The sequence below is a fragment of the Alligator mississippiensis genome, chromosome 2 (genome assembly GCF_030867095.1).
Source record: "Alligator mississippiensis isolate rAllMis1 chromosome 2, rAllMis1, whole genome shotgun sequence".
Taxonomy (NCBI): domain Eukaryota; kingdom Metazoa; phylum Chordata; order Crocodylia; family Alligatoridae; genus Alligator; species Alligator mississippiensis.
The window spans coordinates 211,021,050-211,041,741 of record NC_081825.1 but is presented as its reverse complement, the minus strand read 5'-3'; the positions used below and the strand labels follow the sequence as shown (position 1 = coordinate 211,041,741).

Below are 20,692 nucleotides of genomic sequence, written 5' to 3'. Positions count from 1 at the left end.
TCTACTTTTTTTACAAGACAATTTTGGTACTCACCAACAGCAGACAGTACACACAAGCACAGGGTTGTGGTGAATGTTACCATAATGGGGGTGGTAACTACAGAAGCACATGTCATAGACAACGAGCAAGGAGCACAGATCCACATGGAAGACTATATTTTGGTGTGCACCACTCCCACAATGCACTGCACAAAGCAGCTGACTGCAGGTTTCCACCACACCAAATGCATGTGTGAGTTTGGCTCCCATTTAATAATTTTTTAGTATAGAAAGGGGCATTGCATAAGAGTGAATTCATACATACAGAACCCACAAAAAGCGAGGGAAACCTGTAATCTTCATTGGATGTGGAGAAATATCTTGGAACATGGAACAAGTCTCACTGATTTGTACAAATATATGCAAACAAACTACCTTATTCAGGAAGAGCACATTCTTGAATACTTTTGTGTCTCACTTTCCTTATCCTATTCTGCTAATCTGAGGACCAAGACCTTCTTCCCCTTTGAAAAGCATGGGAATTTTAATCAGAATGAAGAAAGTAAAGGGGTAAAAAAGGATGTGGGTACTAACAATGACTGCTCTTGATGAAAAAAGTTCTCTAGGCTATTTCAGAGACTCTTCTTCAATTGTTTTGCTTTCTTAATGAGCATTTCTGATGTTCAATTGAAATTCTTATTCATGGTAACTTTTTCTTTAGTGTATCTGGTTGGTGTACTATCAAATTAATTCAGCCACAGTCCAAGAGATACAGTGAGCTGCATTTCAACTTTGACCCCTTCCTTCACCTCCACTGTGTGAGGTAGACAATGCAGTTTTGGGAAATTAAAAGCTTTTTTTCCCCTAGCATTGTTATCCTGAGCTCTGTAACTGTGATGGAAGACTGGGTGGGAAGAGGGTGGCATCCTTCTTATAATGTAATTAAGGGGGAGTTTGGTGGAGTATAAGAGACTGCTAGAACCATAGCAATCCCTTTTTTGTAGAAGCTCTTTCTACTTTAGTGACTGGCACCTGTTTTGATTTTTATTTGATCTGTTATTTTGACTTATTTTATTTAGGCACAGACTTCAGGCTCTCTGGCAGTCTGGATCATCTTTCTCCATTTCCTCTGTTGTAGGCTTCGGGGGGGGGGGGGTTAAATATATTTTTAGCATTCAATTTGAGCAAATTTGCTTTCTACCTGAACAGTTGTTCAGTATACTCATGATCATGCAAGTGATGAGGTAAACCGGGCAGGTGGTGATTGAAGAGTAACACATTTTTCTCTGCATACTTTCCCTTTTATTGACTCTGCTCTATAATAGATTCCAATTTTGCATCAGAAAGATGGTTCACAGTGTTTACTGAAAATGCAGTAAATACTGAAAGCTGCATACCACATTATCATTGAATTTGCCCTATTCATTTACTATGCATACATTTTGTGTGTATGATCCTAAAGCAAAAGGGAAAAAACACAGAAATCCCATTTAGTATCTTGTTTCTTGCAGTGGTTGTTTAAACAATTAACATTTCTCCAGCATTTTAAATATATGCATTCTTGAACAGTCAGCCCTGACAAAGGAGAACAATATAGCTGATGAAGGACAAAGAGCCTACTGTTTTATTAATGAAAACTGCATTTTGTATTTTCATTTTAAATTAGCATGGTTATTGGCAGGAATAATATAGAGGCCCCTACTCAAGCAAAATTATGTTCCAGCTGAATATGAAATCACAGCAAAAAGACACATACTGGCCTAAAGAATACATATTTTAAATATTGGTTCTAATCCTTATCTCTTTAGTACTAGTTTTATACTAGTCTTAGTGTATACATCTAAATAGAGTTAATCCTTCCTGAGCTAGTGTGTCTAAGATCATATTCAGGTTCATTGTTCCCTTTCTGTATAGCACTAAGCTGAAACCACTAAATAGCAAAAAGTATGTGGAGCAGATCAAAAGGTGCAGTTGTTGCCTGGAGAGCTTTTGTATCCAATATAAAAGCTTTTTTCCCCCAGTGGGTGGCTTTATTCAGGTGGATTGGAAAAAGTATATTTCTATCAATTGTGAAGTTTAATTTATTTGCTACTGGCTCTGACTGTATGTTTTCTTGCAACAAGACAGAAAGCAGGAAGGCTTCTAAACAAACATTTAGTCTTATGTAAAAAAAAAAAAGAAAATATTTAAAGAATCCTATGGAAGACATATTGTTTGCCTACATTTTTCATCATTTTTTTCTAATCTGTATAATGCTTGCTAGATGACTTGGCTACCTTTATATTTTCTTTTGGCTTTTTTTTTTTCCCCATTGCATTGCATGGTGTGCAATGTTTTGGTTTTTTTTTTCCATTGCATTTTGTGGGCAGCTGGTGAGAGATGATGTATCTGAAGTAAAAGTCCCGATCCTGGAAATGTCAGGTCCTCTCAATTGCCTGAGACTTCAGTTTGTATTGAGATTATCACAGTCACATTGATTTCAAAGACAGTTTTGCACCTAGAATGAAAAAATGATATGGCTGAAACAAAACCTGTGATTTGTGAGCAGAAGTTAGGAATATAAATAAAAAACAGAGGAATTGTGCATATGCATTTTTCAAGCCTAAGAGAGAAGTTGACTGTCTCAATGAAAAATTCTAATATGCCCACTCTTCCTGTAACATTTCTTATCTCTGAATCACATTGTGCAGAAGATTAACCAGGACATGAAGGATATGTTGACATATAAAGAAGGAAGAATTAAGGAATGAAATCATTTTGCAGGGTGACAGTTCTGTCAGAGTTGTGTGAAAGAAGTGTGAAGTCCTGCATCAGTACATCACAGAATCTACATGTCCATAAATGAAGAAAGAGAACTATATAACAAATGATAAGTGAATTAGGATATAACTGTGAATCTCCGAAATATAGAGATCAGTGCTTTGCTGTGCTAAAGTAACAGAAGTTTCACTAGGATCAGAAATATTTGTTACTAATTTTTTTACAATATTTTATATTTGCCTTTACTTCAGAGCTCTCTGCCAGAGTTGAATAGTTTGCTTACTAATTCATAGATTGTAAGGGGCTGGAAGGGACCTTGGAAGATTTTTGGGTCCAGCCCCTTGAACAAGGCAGGTGACCCCAGCAAGACAACTATCCAGTCTCCTCTTGAAGATTTCCAGGGTAGGTGATTGCACCACCTCTGGAGGGACCTTATTCCACAGTCTGAACACCCTAACTGTGAAGAAGTTAGCCTGAAATGGTCTTCCAGGAGTTTGTGGCCATTACTCCAGGTTCTACGCAAGGGTACCCTGGTTAACACTTGTTATTGACCAAGTGGGGCAATACACTGATTCTGATTCTGATTCTTCTGTAGTCTAGGTTTAATCCGTATCAGATGGAACTAAGATTTTCATAAAAGTTTAACTCTTGCTTACTTTGTGCTATAGGTACAGATAGAAGCAGAGCTTTACCTTTATATCAGGGTAAATGAGATCAGAATCAGATCCATTACATTCCACTCCCAATTGGAAACCATATCCTATTTTCCCTTGTATCATAGTTGAAAACTGGTTTAAAGCCTCTTGTACTGGGATTCAACACTGGTAGCATCACATATAAAAGAGCTCCTAAACAGTTACAGTAACTGAAGTTACAATTAAGACACATTTTTCCCTTTATTCATTTTCATACTGCTTCCTCTGATCTGAAATGTTAAATGGTTGAGCTGAGCAAATAATATATATATATATATGACTTTTATATTATTTATTTATATTATTTATATATATAATATGCCTTTTATATTATTTATTTATAATATATATACATATGTGTGTGTGTATATATACACACACACATATATGTGTACATATATATATATATATATATATATATAATATTTCTTTATATATATAATATGCCTTATATATATAAATGGTATGAAGCAGCAACTAGAGAGGAGGACTGGAAAAATTACAAAAGCAAAAGACTCAAAGAGAGGATAAAAATACAAAAAAGCAAAGGTGAAGGATGAAAGGAAGGTTGCAGAAAAGGTTATGGTAAATAATAAGAAATTTATAAGCAACAAAAGGTCAGTGAAGGAGACATCTGTATGATGGCAGCAGTAATTTATTGACAAAAGAAAGTAGAAAGTGCTAAGAAATTAAATGAGTTATTTTTCAGTGTTCACAAAGGAAGACTGGGGTGAGATGCCAGAACCAGTCATAAATTTCCCAAGAGCAAAGACTAGTAGTGAATAAAATAAGGATCAGACCAAAATGGGTGCTGTACAAATTAGAGTGCCTGATCTCTGAAAACTAACTAGATTCTGGGCAGGAGCAAAGCTAGGGCTGGAGTGTCAGCTCCCCATGAACTCAACTTAGCATGGCTGTAGACATCTCCTTCTCCCCTCCCCTCTCCTCCCCCTCAACCTTCCCTGGAGGTTTGTTCCAGGAGTATGTGCAGGTGATTGCTAGTGGAGGAAGATATGGGAAATCATGAGGAGGGGGAAAGCTCTTATGGTTTCAGGTGATTTCGGTCTCCTTGCCTCAGCACCAGTTGCAGTGATTGAAAAATGTACAAAACTTGGCAGTGAAGGGTTATGGAAGCTGTGGAATGAATAGCCCCCAGGAATTGAAAATGTCGTGGTTTCAATGAAAGGTACAGAGAATGAAGGCATTGGTGAAGAGAGTTGTGGGTCTGACAGATGAATGGGTATGTGATCCTTTCTGAAGTTGAACAGCTGCTTCAGTCATCCAATTAGGATGAAAGGTAGACAAGTTTTGTTTATGATTAGTGGTTGCTAACCACAAAGGTTGTGTACTTGGAAGTGGGGGCTTTAATTTTAGGGATTAGAGTATGACCTTCCACCTGCAATGGCCATAAAGATGCAACTCCATAGTCACACTGGGCAGAGAAAGTAAAGCCCCTAGGGCTGTGGGTATACTGGGTGCTATGCTTCTAAGGGAGGATAGGAGTCAGAAGAAAAGGAGAGAGATGAAATAAAGCTAGTGGGGTGAATCCCTGGTGGGAACCTATGTTGAAAAGGAATTGAAAATGCAGGGTGGCAGTGGGGCTGGAATCAGGGCACAATAGGGTGAAAATGAAGAGTGAAAAAAGGAAGTGTAAAACTGGAAACAGCTGTGGGAAAAGAAGGGGCAAGTTGGCACAACTGGAGTTGAATAATTAGGACTTGACAAGATTAATTTATTGACTTAACAGGGGTAAGAAGCAAGGAACTGATGCTAACTGTGGAGACGGATTTCTTTGAATAAGGTGCAAAGTAGGAAACTGCAACATTTGCACAACATTTTCAGCTTTCCATACTCCACCCAAATAATTGCATTAAGCATGACAGGATTGCATGCCTGTATGGCATGTGCCTTAAGAACACAATCCTATCTACCACTTGCCCTGGATTTAGAGAGGTGGATGGAGCTCCTTCCTACCATTAAGGGATCTAGTTCCAAGGGACTATAAGAAAAGATACCCTTCTTAAAGTAGCCCTACCTCTGGAGATGCAGCCCAGGTTGTTTCCTCAGCCCCTAGGCTCGAGCAGCTCATCAGCAACCTTCCTGCTGTTCTTGTCTCTTCTGAAACTTGTCTGGGAACATACACTTAAATGCTTTGCATTCACCCTTCTGCACCAAAAGAACATACCAAAGGGATACATCCCCTCCTTTGCCACTGCAGGAGCTAAGTCTTGCAAGCAGGTTTGTTTCTACAGTGCCAAATATGTTTTGCATGAAGTTACATCCCTGCAAGGTGGGTGTAAAATGCTACTATTTTGTCTGATCTTCTTTGCCACTGTATGACTTTGTAGACGTCTGATAGCTATAAAACACTGGAGAATAAAGGCTGGTTGCTCCTGACGCTGTTTGTACCTAGACTTGTTTGGTAAAAATGTGAAGGAAACATTATGTCATTATTCAGAAAGATTTAGTTTCTAATTATGGCAGCAGGAGGTAGGCTAAAAAAAATCAACTTAAACTCTCATGAATGTTGATAATTCAAATAATTGTGCATCTAGATTCTAAATAAAAATCTTAACACTTCTCCAACATGAGGTACAAAATACAGAATGCTTCCAAATTTAGAGATACTAGGAGCTCTTTGCTCTTTCCGCTTGGTACTATAACATATCTACATCTACTTCAGAAATATATGTTTTAAATGCATTTTCCAGGGGGCAGCAGTTAGCAACCAACTAGTTCACTAGTTTTACTCCAGGGGACACATGAATTGACTGCAACATGAAGAACCTAGACTATGTTCACAAACGACAACTTGTCCCCCCACTTTACTAATATAGGGAAATCTTACAAGAATGAATTCAGAAGGTTTTGGAAACAAGGAAAATATAATCATACTTATATTCTTGGTGTGCCTGTATCAATTGTTTGTCTGGGCACCCTTTCCAATGTGTTTTTCCTGTGAGTTTTATTACTGTGTTATAAAAAAAAGATTATTTTTTTTACATATAAAAAGAAAAGAAAATGCCAATATAGGTATCCGTTAAGACTACGGAGCATGACCATTTTCAATTTCATTTGCTAATGATACTAATAACATTAATCTCATGCCTGAAAACCCCAGACAATGTTTAGTTATTTACTCTTGTAAAACAACATAACGGATGAATGAGTGTATTTGCAATACTGCCCTCTGCTGAAGGAAATTGGAACATGTTTTCATTGTATCTCGTGCTCTGCAATGCTCATAGATAATGGTGAATCTCATCGTTCAAAGCATAAGAGCCTGTGCTTTGGAACAAGAGGATCTGAATTATATGTTCACTACCACCGTGAAATTCTTAAAGGCAACCCACATTCCAGCAGGTGTTTGTCATTAGTAGATATTATAGTAATGCAATGTATATTTAAAAGGTAACTTCAATTTTATTCATCCTATGAAATATAAACTAGTAGTTCCCCTTCCTCTCTCTGCCTTTCATTCAAAACATATCCATATCCATATACTTGTATTTACCATACACAGTTTTTCTTTTTTAAATAATGAAGGAATGGAAATAGAAGAGGTTTATTGACTTAAAAAGGTAGATGCATTTGTAGGTGCATTTTGTTCCTACAAAAATATAAAGTATAATGCAAGCCTGGGGAGACATTAACTTACAGAATTCACACAATCTAATGTGTCATATCCTGAGGAAAAATGTTTGTGTGTTGGACTTCAGTGCTTTGATAATATTCCCTGTTTAGCAAAGGTTGCTGAGGGTGAGACAAACAAATGTTTTGGATCATTCTGTGTGGCAATGTGGTAGGAAGAAACTTCTACATTATAATGGCAATTAAAAAAAAGAAAAACAGCAGCAGCAGAAAAGCAGCCGATTCTGATGTCTGAATTCTTTCAGCACAGATGGATACAACTTTTATTTTCATTCTCTATCCTTTGTGTGGTAAGTCTAACTCTCTGGAAAAGAAGAATCACATGACTTGGTCTCATGCTTTTGCTTTTTATTCTTATTTCCAGCAATTGAGTTTGAGAAAACAACGGCTTCAACTTTCTTTTTTACAACACTGATTGGGCAGTTGATGCCCCTACTACATACTAATGTCAGTCAAACACTTCATTCATTTTGCAGCCTGAAAGTGTTTCTGAGCTCTGCTGTCTGCCAGTGTTACCAGGAGCAGTCAGAGCTTCTGTTTGTTCCAAGAAGCTGTCATGCAGTATGTCACTTAAAACTTTACATTGCCAGGCAGCCAATTTCTGCCCATGTGACTCTTTCTTTCAAAAGAGTGCTTCCCGTTGGCAACACCTTGTTCCTAGCAGCCGAGAGTTGGCCTTGAGTTAAACTAGGTGGTGGAAATATTTACTAAAAGTTTTAGGGATGTTGCTGGAGGATGTGGGGGGAATTCAGTTAATTTGAAAAATAGAAACATGCTGTGGCAATGGATTAGCAGTTATGTTCCCAAAGCAACTTCAGTGGATTTGTTTTATTCTTCACTAATGTTAAAAGTATGGTTTTTAGGTCTGTTGAAACAGAAGAGCTTCCTGGTGCATGACTGGGAAGATAATTGTTACACTGCAGTGTTATGTGCAATAATACTTAAGACACCACAGGAAGGATATTATCTTGAGATGGTAACGCATAAAAATGCTATACTAACTCAAGACTATGTATTATTATGATGTAAGGTTAGAGAAGTTGCCTTCATTTTTAAAGATGGCAGATTTGAAAGTAATCTATCAGATATGAAAGAGATTATTACAATTATCTTGTCCTAAACTTTTACTATTTTTTTTTATTGGAAGGGTCAACGTTTAGGAGATAAAATTATAAAACTAGAAGCTTGATTTTGGACTGCTAAACAAGGAAACTCCCATCAAGGTAAACTCATTTTGTCTGTGATAGGACTTCAGGGTTGAAAATTCAGAGTATAAACCAGGAATTCAAGCATGTTACGTTTCTACTAAAAAATAGAGGAAAAAGACTTTTGGAGAAGACCAAGGGTCTGATTTGTCCATTTTTATTTGTTAATAACACTGCTTTCTTCACTAAAATTACTTTTGACTTACTACATGAGAGAAAATTCAAACATTGGATATAAATTAATTCAAGCAATGGCTAGAGTGCTTCCCATAGAAGTAAGAGAAAAATTAAAATATGGCAAGGACAATGTAGATTAAAGACAAAGCAAGCACAATGCACTGGAGACATTTAGCTGGTTCTTAGTATTTGTTACAATATAAAAATGAACATAACAGCTGTGTCAGTAAATTAATGATACAATCTCTTTTAAAGGAACGACATTATGGCTTTTTATAGATGGAGTAAATAATGCACCATGATATCAAAAGCAAGAATTTTTAAAGGTATTTTGGTACCTAAAGATGCAGATGGATATTTAGTGGGATTTTAAGATATCTGTCTATGGTGTAACTCCTACTGAAATCAGTGGGTGTTACACACCCACCCAGGGGTTCAACTGTGCTGATTCTATCAATACTGATAATTAAAAAAAAAGTATTAAAACTTGGCATGCAGCATTCAAAGAATATAACTTGTACCCTATGGCATCACAGGGCTAGAGTCCTTATGGGTAGTGAGCTAGAGAATGCCATGGCTTTCACGGGGGCAAAGTAGATTCAGTCTTTGGACAAGCTTAGTACTTTCCAGAAAGGGAACAGTAAATATACTCAAGTAATGGAATGAAATGCTGATTTCTGGTTCCCTTGATTATTTTTTCTCCACAGAAACTATGTTACTTGCATATGATTTACAGGATGAAATTATGGTGTTAATCATCAGTAATCAATTGCCATTGAATTAATTTTTCTATGGCCAGCCTATTTTGGGATTATGTTGTTATTTTGTTGTTATGCTCCTAAACTAGGCATGACCATGATGTTCATTAGTATTGTGTAGTGATAACCAATTCCTAGAGGAAGTTGTGTTAACTAGCCATTTACATCTGCAAATTAAATGAAACAAAATACCTTTCCTAATAAATCATTTTTTGAAACACTTCCTTAAACAACTTCATTACTTTATTCACACTTACAGTTATTAATTAATTATTGCTATGTCTGTGGTATGGAATCAGTATCCCCAGTTCTCCCAAATTTGCAACAATAATTGCCAGAAGCTGGCAGGATATAATGTCAATGTCTTTTAGAGCAACAAAAAGAAAAATAAAATGAAACAAATCGGCTTTCTATACTTTTTTGTTAACCCTAGCTGTATTTCAGCTGTAGTAAATGGTTGAAGTATGTAACATCTGTCTAGGGAAAAATTGTTTCTCTATAAATAAAAATTCATGAGAGAAAAGAATAAATTATACCAGAGACAAATTGTAAACACCAAATTAATATAGACATTATATTTTCATTTTATGTCTCATGTACATAGTATCGACAGATTGGTTCCAAGTAAAACAACTTAGTCTGGTCTGTTTTACTAACTCCTTACTATCATATGGTGCTTAGTATATAGAATTCTTGATGCCTAAAAAGGATTAAAAAATTTAGAGCAAAAAAAAAAATCTATTAACTTTTTACATTGGTTCTTTAAAATAGATACCTACTTCCACATTCCGTAAAGACTATCCCACCTGTTTTCGTAAGACTAAATGCATTATTCTCACTTCTAGGGAAGGTAAGACCTATTTAAATTCCCTCTATATTTTCATTTTGAAAGAACATTTTCCTTTATTTTGTGACTTCTGTGTTGAATACTGTTGTTCTGTCCTGTTAAACATAAACATCGTACTTGAGAATTGGTTGAATGTCATTGGTAAGCAAAATTATTCCTATATATTTTTAATCCACAGTATAATCTTATGAACATTTATTATTTATGGGTCTGATGCAAGATACTAAGCACCCACAATACTTGTTGATGCAGGGTCTTGGAATATCTGTGGATCAGGCACTGAATGTTTGCAAAGAATAATGAGATCAGTGAATAAAAAGTATTACCGAAATGCAAAAACTTCATTGCATAATAATGCAACACAATATTTAAAAAAATTAGTTAATCCCACATTTGAATTTCTTGGCAATAACATTTTTTCTACCTATCTAATAAATAGCTTTAGAGCAGCCATTTATCTCAAAATTTGCATTTTAATGACACAAGGCAGAAGGGCAGGGATGCGAGAGGTATTTAATATTAGAAAAAGGGGGAAGAACTCCATCATGCTCCAATGATAGAGGTTTGCAATGCTGGTGATTGCTATTTGTCTTGTTCAGTCGTGCCAAACAAGAAAACTGAGATACTGATTAATGATTGGTAAGGCAGCACTGCGTAACACATGGGTTTGGTTCTCCAATTATGGCATCAACTTTTGGATTTTGTTAAAGGGGAGCAGGCTTTGATTAATGAACAATTACTTTTCAATGCTCTTAATAGTTCTTTTCTTTACCAGTGGTGTGCCTTAATTATTTCCCTGACAGGTTGGGAGCAGATAGCTTTGAAGAAGCACAGAAATGAACTTTGCAGAAACCATTATATCACAGTTGTCCAGAACATCCTGACATTTCTGTTTTGCTAAGTATGCCCAGTGATGGGGAAAGAGTTATTTGCTTCCAGTGATAATAACCAATTACATGTTCTATTGGGACAATTTTGTCATAAGAAAGCTAGAAAGCCTAAATATAATGGGCCAGATCCCCTGGTGAGTGGCAGCTGTTTGTGTTGCTTGAAAGTATGATAGCATACCGAGTAGTATCCGTGTTTAAGGGAATCTGTGTGTGGAATAGAGCAGCTCCTATACTTATCAGCTACTGGCACAGATGGCACAATCGGGCAAAAATTTGATTTTTTTCATGAATTGTTTTATGCCACAAGAATCCCTCTGGGCTAGTTCTCAGAAAGGTACCTTAGGTACCTTAAAGATGGGTCTTGCCAAAGTTAAGTACCTAAAAAATTAGCAGTTTTTCTCTTTTTGTTCCAATGAATCTTATTCCTTTCTTCATGTAAGACATCTTCAATAGAAAGAGTGAAGGATAATCTTGGTCAGTTTTGCCTACAACATCCAATTTTTACACACATGATTCCAAAGTGGAATCCAGACCATTATGTTAGGCACCTAAGGTCATGATACAGAACATGAGGAGAGTTAGCAAACACTGAGTGATAACTGAATCCTACCCCTTGGGCATTGTGATAAGGAGGTTCCTCCATTCACTTGGGATCTTGAATTTCACACCTGCTCTTGAAGGTAGGTCTACATATATTTTCAAGAAACTAATCAGACCTTACTCTTTATTTTCAAGTGCACTCTGAGGAGAAAGAAGAGAATAATAAGGTAAGGGTGGCACTGTTAGCGCCTCTGCATTTTACATAATAATATAATGGTTAGAGCAATTGCCCATGAAATGGGAAACTCAGTTTGGTTCCCTTCTCTGCCTGGTTTTCCAGGACTATTCGTTCATTTTGCATGAAATGGTTACTCAGTAAAATAGAGAGCAGGCCTGGGAACAGTGAGCTCAACCCTAGACTTCCCCTCTCAAGTGAATGTGTAACTCAGAGGAGTGTCACAGATTCAACTTAACACTGTGTTAATACAGTGCAGTTAAAACACAAGAAGATGTATGTTGCAGAAGTTTAGCATGTGTTGGGTTTAAAAATCCAGTGATTTGCAATTGACATGTGACAAGGCCCTTAGGCTACAGAATTTAAATTTCCTCTTGTGTCCTCTTTGGGTGTGATATTAACCTTCCCATATATTAAATGAGCTTAAGACAGGAGTGTCTGTGTTAAGGCATGAAAAAACAAGAGCCCTCTGAGCCCCTCAAACTTATGCCTCTTTAGGCAAGGAATATCTCCACCTCATGTTATTCTGCTGATGTTACAGTAATATCAGTCTACCCCCATGGGACCAATAGAAACAATTTGTGGACCTCCGGCATCCCCAGATGCATAGCTCCCAGAGCTGCCCCCTCCCTACCCTGATGTGGATGATGTGTCCTTGAAAGTAGTACTGCCCTGGATGTATGGAAAGTTGGAGAGTGTTAGGCTCAGGACTAAAATAGCAGAGGCTGTTGCAGGTCAGATTCAAGGTGTATCTGAATTGCTTGACGAGGAAAGTAGTAAAGCCAGAAGACCTATGACTTGATAGGTACTGTGTACAGTCTCTCATTAGTTGTATAAAACAGTAAGCCATACTGGATGCACAGATTAGTTCTAAGCACTGTCATTCCCCGCACCCTGATACTCCTTGCTCTTTTCCCCTTTTATCTGCTCAGATATTAAAGGGAAAACACTCAGTCCACTTATGGCTTACTGCAGAAAGTGGAGAGCCATGAGGCAGACTTGGCAGCTCCTAGCTATGCTCCTACTTGCCAGCCACCTAGCAGCAAGTCAGAGCTGTGCAGATCTCTTGCTGCAGAAAGTAGGACATGAATCACTGTCTTACAGTTGTAACAAAGTAAGTTTAGATTGGATACTCTCTTAAAACTGTGAGGCAGTAGAATAGACTGCCTAGGGAAGTAGTGCTCTCTCCATCTCTGGAGGTGTTCAAGAAGAACAGATCAGAGACTTGCAAGGCAAGTGATATGAGGAAAGGCTGAGGGACTTGGGTCTCTTCAGCCTAAAAAAAAGAAGGATGAGTGGGGACTTGGTAGCAGCCTACTGCTATATCAGGGGAATACATCAAAAGCTTGGTGAACAACTGTTTACCAGGGTGCCCTTGGGGAAAACCAGAAGTAAAGGCCGCAAACTCCTGGAAGACTGTTTCAGGCTTAAGACTAAGAAAAACTTCTTCACAGTTAAGGTGTCCAGACTGTGGAATAAGATCCCTCCAGAGGTAGTGCAATCACCTACTCTTCAAGAGGAGACTGTACGGTCACCTTGCTGGGCTCACCTGACCCCAGTTGTCTTTCCTACCTAGTGCAGGGGGCTGGCCCTGATGATTTTGCAAGGTCCCTTCCAGCCCCTTACAATCTATAAATCTATAATCTAAGAGGTTGGACAGCTGCTGAACAAGGATGATCCAGTCATAGCTATTCCTATATTTTTTCTATAGGTGTTTCCCATGCTTCTGGGCTTTGCTTGTTGCCACATGGGGCCAGGAAGAAATTTTTCCCTCCTTCCTGCTACGTGTCACAGGCTGGCTAGGTGCTGTGAGTGTATCAGCCATGAGGCTGCTGGGTTCAGGATCGAGGAGGAAAGTCAGGAGTGAAGTAAAGGCAAATTTACTTATAGCTTAGCATACAACAGTTAACAGAAAGGTTAATGTGACAAACAAATAGTACAGTAATAAAGAGCTAATAGTGAATGATAACAACAGATAGAATGATAGAGTTCCCACATGGGGCTGGCAACTTATCGGCAGTTCCTCTATGCCAGGCGCACGCCAAGTTGTTCCAGCGAAGTTGGGTGTCCCTGATCCCCGCTGTCCAAGGGGTCACCGGGAAGATCCCTTGGTCAGGATCCGGTCCTCACTCACACTGGGAGTCCGCAGTCCAGGCTTGGTACAGCGATGGTCTTTCACGCTGGTCACCTGACATATGTGCTTCTTTATACCTTATTTTATGCTAATCTGTTAGCTTTACAGCCACTCACAATCTTCCCCTATAGCTGTTACCCTTTGGGATCAAAAGGTGTTAGAAATTATCATGAAAGGTTATTGCCCAAACTCAGGTTCACACAATAAGCAAATTACACCACATTACTTTGAGGTTTGAAATTAGCATTACCTACCTAAGCTCAACTCCTTAGTTTTTTTATTCCTGGATTCCTTGGAATGTGCTGATTATATCAGGTGGTCAGGTCTTGTTATGGTTTGACCTTTAAAAAACCTGTTAGATCAGCTAATCTTGTAGCTCTGCTTATTTTGGGGGCTCAGTGGTCCCATGATCAGGGCACACAGTAGGTTCAACACTTTGGTTAAATTGTGACAGACAAATTCCACTCGCAGGTTGCAAACTTACAAGCTTTGCATTAGTTAATCTTAACTGCTTAGACAATTACCAGATGCTTCCAAGAGCATATATTTTTTGATTTAACCCCTCTGGTTCTGGCTGTCACATACATGTCAGGGTTATTTTGCTCTTTCTTAAAGCCTTCCTCAGGCATTATGTGTTGGCTGCAGCCAAGGGTGAGGATTTTGACTTGGGTATGCCAGTGCTCCTGCTGGAACTTAAAGCCATAGGTTCCTGGCTAGAGGGGTTTGCCCCTCCCCTGAGGGTCTGATTGATCACCATCATTGGGATTGGGAAGCAGTGGTTAGATTGTTCTAGACTGCAGGAGTTTTTACCTTCCTCTGTACCAAAAGATGTGGTCCTCTTCTGGGGATCTCTTGAATGTACATCATATTAACAGACTTTGTAGTAGCAGGACATTGGCTGCCATGATCCCCCTGCTTTATCTGTGGCAGGTTATGGGTTATGTTCTGGATTTTGTCAGGATTTATGTGTAGTTCTGCTAAAAAGTTGGATTTGTATAGGTTGGTTTGACTAGGGATGATCCTGCCTCAGGAAGGGCATTGGACTAGATGACCTCTTGAGGTCCTGTCCAGTCCTATTTCACTTCTCTATGATATTAGGCCTGAGGTGGTATTAACCCTTAATGTGCCACCTGTCAGAGCATGTTCCAACTTTAATACTTTATAACATTGCATTGATTTAGCATGCCCAAATTGTAATTTGTGTCAACATCCTTTCTCTGGGCCAATGAATGCTAATTCTTCTCTGTACAGTGACTCAGCTTCAACAGGAAGTATTCAGAGTGTTCCTTCCTGGAATGATCTATAAACTAGTGGGTTGTGGGTGAGTTTGAACTCCTGAAGGCAGAGGGGAGAATGAAACCAGGGTATCTTGCCTCTTAGGGGAGTGATGTACTTGTAGTCTATGATTATAAAAGGGAGCCACTGGTACCAGCTGTTATTAAAAGAAAGCGCTATCAATGCATTTTGTGGGGAACCTGTTTGTGTGTTGAGCATGTCTAAGTACAGCTATAGGACTGAGCCCATCAGGGGACCTAAGAGGATGAATTCCTCTCTTCTAAGTTGTGATCAGGTTTTGGTATGAACTAGGCACAGAGCTGCTAAGACATGAGTGGTTCTAAGCATGTACACAAATGCAACACTAAGTGCGAGATTTTAAGACAGAAAATGTAGGTACCCAAGGAATTAAGGAATTTCTAAACTTAGGCAAAAGGTGGCCTGGGGGGGTTATGTAATGCGGTTTTAGACTTGAGGTTAGATTCAGTAGAAGTCTACAAAGTAAGAGCTGCAACACCTATCTTTAAGATTGTTGTGGCCAGATTCAAAACATTTATTTAGGTACCTGAGGGAGAGTTTCAGAAAGTCCCAAGAGTGGAATCCAGGCTCACAAATGAACACTACAGTCAGATCCTATTTCACCAACTGGGTGAAAATTGGTGTGTGTGTGTGTATATAACATAAATGTTAAAAGTGTATATATGTATATGTATGTGTGTGTGTGTGTGTGCATGCGCCTCAGTCCAATTCTTTTCCATCCTATTAAATTCTTTGAAAATCTACTAATTCATCTACATTTGGTAATAAACTTTCTTACCCTTAAGATAATGTCATGCAAAAGCATAAAGGAGGATGAAGACTTATCCACATTTTTAAATTAACCATTTTGGGGGAAGATTGCTCTTAGGTGCTTAAGTCCACACTCCTTGGTGTTTGGAGCATTCTCCTAAGAGGTGGGAGATGGGTTTTTTTAAATCTCTTTGAGGTTAGCATTGAACCCAGGATCTCCTGGGTGGCTGCTGCAAACACTAATCTATTAGTGAAGCTATGTATGAGCAACACTGTCTCCTTTTCCTCCTCCATTGATGGCATGTTAAAAATAGTGTATTTGCAAATGAATTGTCTGTAGGGCCTGATGTGAGAGTGCTCTGAGCCCATCTGTCATATTGAGTCCCTTGGGGAAATTTTGATACTGCTTTGTGTAGTTTCTGGACAATCATAGTATTTACATGGGAAATAAACACCTAGGTGTTCAGGTGGGGCAGTTTGGCACTTTCTTAGAAGCAGAATTTAGGTACAGGGGAATGTTCAGGTTGAAAAGGAAGCAGAGTGAAATCCCTAGAGTGTGATTTTGGACTTAGAAATCTGCTTTCTACACGTGCTCTGACATGTACAGATTAGAATGTGTCGGAGCAGACTCGATTAATTGAGTCTGCTGAAACGTCCTAATTGGAATGCTCCAACATGCCTCAGCATCTTGTTTATTCAGCCTCCCTATGTTTCAAAATGGTGATGGGTGTGCTTTAACTAAAGCTTGCCCCCCAGCCCAAAGCACATGTGTAGGTGCCCCTAAAGTCTGCTCTCACTGGATCTAGCCTTTAGGGGAGGAAACCAGACCTATTGATTTCACTGGTTATATTCCCGCTTAACTAATACATAGCAATATTTAAAATAATATGTTGTTATTTCAAAATACATGAAATTCACATTAATCAGATTCTTGGTTGCCTTTCACTAATAGGTCATCAAGAAACCATACAAACATGCATGGATGACTGGTGCCACCTTAGGGGGAGCACATGTCCCCCCAGTGACCAGTCAGCAGCCGATCCCGCTGACTGCGGAGGAGGGGGTTTCCCCAGGGGCCAATCCTGACTGCGGCTGATCGCTCCAGCCAATTTCTGTGGCCGCTTCCGGGAGTGGCTGTGGCTGCTTCTGGAAGTGCAATGGTGCTCCTCTCCCCAGTCAGCACTTGTAGGAGGGGCACTGGCGCTGCGGCCTGCCCCCGCTGCCCATCGCCTAAGCACTAAGCGTGGCCAGTCAGGGGGTGCACCGGCGCTCTCAGGGGTTCACGTGTGCCTCCATGCACCCCTTAAGCATCGCCACTGCAAACATGCAGCTGCCTTCTCACCGAGAGATTCCTGTTGTTATAAGTTAGGTGCAGGTACCTTGTTACAAGCTTGTTTTCTGCTCGTTCATAGGCAAGTCTTGCAAAGTATTTTGTCTGCAGAATAACTCAATATATTACAGTGCATCACACTTAATTAAATAATGATATCTAAGAGTTGTGCACTGCCTTCTAGCATCTTTCTGATTTACAATCTTTTCTCACCAGGCTGATCCCAAGTGGGTTAGGACTAGGAATACTAGTGTGCTTTCAGGCAGCACTGTTTGATTAATGAACAGTTATTTTTGAGTTATTCATTGGTGTTCTTGCCTTTGAGACTGTCTTAATTAGCTAAATGCAAAGGCATTCCTATCAGTACACACACAGATTGTGATATTTTAAAAACAAAAATAAGATAAAAAGAAAGTTAATCATGTCTGAATATCTAGGGAAGGAATGGCAGATTGTTTGGGGTGTTATTCTGCTGGGACTTCTTGTTCCATGTAGCTTTGTATTGTTCATGGTGTATATATTTAATTTATTGGGGACATGATATGGGTAGTTGGTGTTAATCTAAAAGCTGGCAGAGAGTGCTCATAGTGCAGTATTGATCTAATTCACAAACACACAGTGTCTTCTCAACATCAAGAACAGAACTTAAAGTGGTGCAAGAGGCAGATACAAGTCCAGTCTAACTCTAATGACTTTGGCAGAAGGCAGGGGAGAGAGAAGCTTCTGTAAGCCAGGTTTCTTCCTCAGATACTATGAATTGACTTGCAGGGAGCAGGGGTTTTAAATAGAAAGCACGGATTTAAATGAGGAAAATAGGGAAGTGGGGAGGAAAGAAGAAGGGGTACTATAACAACAAAGGCAATCTAAAACCAAGCCACTTAATCTTGCCACTGGAATAAAAGGAACCCAAATCCATTTTTGTTGTTAATATCATCAACCTTGTCCACAGGAAAATTACTTCCATATTAAGCGTAATTGCTTTAGTTCATTAGATTAATTACTGATCCAGTCTCTAGGCATTTTGGAATAGGACAAGTAAAGTCATTTTTTTTTTCTTTTCTGCCAAAACTATTCTATGACCTTTTCTTTTAAGGGCAGGTATAAATTGTGTTCTTACTCATGCTGGTAAAAAAATCTATAGTAACTTTACCTGGTCATTGGAGTTCACAGCATAATTATATGTAGACTTTGACTTGTATAAGAATTATTATTATGAGACAGACTTCAACATTCCTGTGGGGAGCAACTGGAAATATAGAGAGAGGATTAATGCTTATAGTGGTATCACAGGTGTGCACACATCTTTCAGATGACTTTTTCTTGGCACCAGAATTCTTCAATATATGAGGGGTTAAATTCTGCATTTTTAAGCAAAAATTTTAGTATTGCAGAGGGTTTAAATATATGTAGAATTTGGCCATTTCATAGGCTTGACTAGTGTGACATAGTTGTTGTAAGTCAGGAGTAACACCACTTAAAGCAGGCACTGAACAGCTCTGAGAAGGAACTTGGGCACACTGTTCTTAAGTATGAATTCCAGAAACCACAGCTAAGTTGAAAAATTTCTCCCCTAAGGCACACCATCATTGTGTGAATGTGTAAATAGAAAGAGGTGCCAAAAATGAACTAATGTACCACTTCTGAGTTTACAAGTTCAGATGACTAAATTCAGCCACATTTTAAAATCAAAGTTGTCAAAATTAATGTAGTAAATCAGGATTAAAGTACTATAATGTATTTACTGATGTATTTTATAATGTGGAATCATTTATTAAGTCCATTTGACCAAGACTAAGCAAATCAAGGCAAAAAAGAAGTTAAGAAGAAACCTCAGCTTACTGGACTTCTCATGGGCAGTGGTTAAATAGTATAGGACCAGCTGATTGTCAGCTTGCATCAGTGAATAATGCTGTACAACAGTACTATGCTTGCTTGTGAATAATTGACAAGGTCTAGACCAGAGAGCTCAACTATCTAACCTGCAGAGCCTTATACTCTGGTCCGTAATGCTGCCTATGGGTCTCTAACCAGCCCCACACACAACATGCAGCATGCCCTGGCCCTGGCCCTGGCCCTGTGTGTTACATGCAGTGCACAGAACCTGTCTGTCACAGGCTACGCATGGCCAGATGTGTCTTACGCCCCTGGTAAGTCTTGCCCCTATGTGCAAAGTGAGGCAATAAAGAAGGAAGACCTATGCATCCGAATAACAGCTTTTCATTCTACATACCAGTTAAACTGATTTCATTCTAGACAAGTAAAACCTGAAAAATTACATTCCTTTACAATACATTATGAGCATAAAATATTTAACTCTCAATAGATCCAGCATATAAAATGTAACTAGCAAAAATCACATTAATTCCTGGAATAAATCAGGGATTCTTTTTGTCCAGCACTTCCCTCATTATGTAAGTATTTAGGACTAGATCCTTTAATAGACTTATGTGGAATGTAGGTGACTATGTCAGATCTGAAATACCAAACTGTGGGAGCTTGTATCCTGGAGACGTCTCAACTCATATGCTTACTCCGCCACTTTGGTCTCTTTTATTACTTGTCTGCCACACCTTAATGTTCAAAAGGAAAGAAAGAGAAGAAGGGAGGTGAGGTGTGTGGTACTGTTAGTGGTAGGAATTAAAGCAAGATCTTTCTTCACAGGGCTCCACTGTCTACAGCCTGCCTTTACCACACTTATCTGGGCACAGGCCCCTGATCTCCTTCAGTGTTTCATCCTCACATTAAGCATGGTGTGGTTCTTAGCTGCTGACCTGTCATTCTGGTCTGTTGCCAAAAAAATGAGCAGTTAGTAATCCAATCCTTGCCACCTCATGCCACCCATTAATTATCTTTTAATTCCCTTGTTAGTAAGTGTTTTGTCACTAGTCCACCTAATAATTTGGTCCTTATTTATATTATGCCACTGGATGTGTTTACCATCATTCAATTAATCTTCTTGTTCTCTTATCAGTTAACAAGTTTTTCCTCTTTCAATGGATCCTTATTTATATTCCATCAATTAGTACATATCACTTAATTAATCCTTATTTACTTTCCATCAATTAACAAATTTATCAGCATTCAATTAATCATTTCTTTTATTTCATTAATCAACTTGTTGGTCATCCCTTAATCCTTATTTATATTTCAACAATAGGGGAGCTATCGTGATCCTATTCCTCCGTAAATCTACCACAGATGGGTCACTGCACTCAGTGGTTCCCTGACCAATTAACCAAATCTATCATCCCTGTGACTGAACACTTTTGAATTTTTTTTTAACTCACCAGTCAGGGTAGCTCTCTCCCTCTCCTGCGGTTCTCTATGCCATTTCTCTTGTGGAGGTGATTGTCCTCCCCTGGTCCTGCTTTGTCCCCAGCTCCAGCTTACCATTCCAGCTCCCAGCATTGTATCTTTGCCTCTGCAT

General features: G+C 38.8%; 1 long non-coding RNA gene across 1 annotated transcript; it reads right to left on the bottom strand.

The window, feature by feature from the left end:
- Positions 1 to 233: 233 nt before the first annotated feature.
- On the bottom strand, positions 234 to 15,893 carry LOC109280447 (uncharacterized). The gene is made up of 2 exons (XR_002086767.2): positions 13,734 to 15,893; positions 234 to 2,476 (listed from the first exon to the last, which is right to left on the bottom strand). It is a non-coding gene; the product is annotated as an uncharacterized LOC109280447 (long non-coding RNA).
- Positions 15,894 to 20,692: the final 4,799 nt, after the last annotated feature.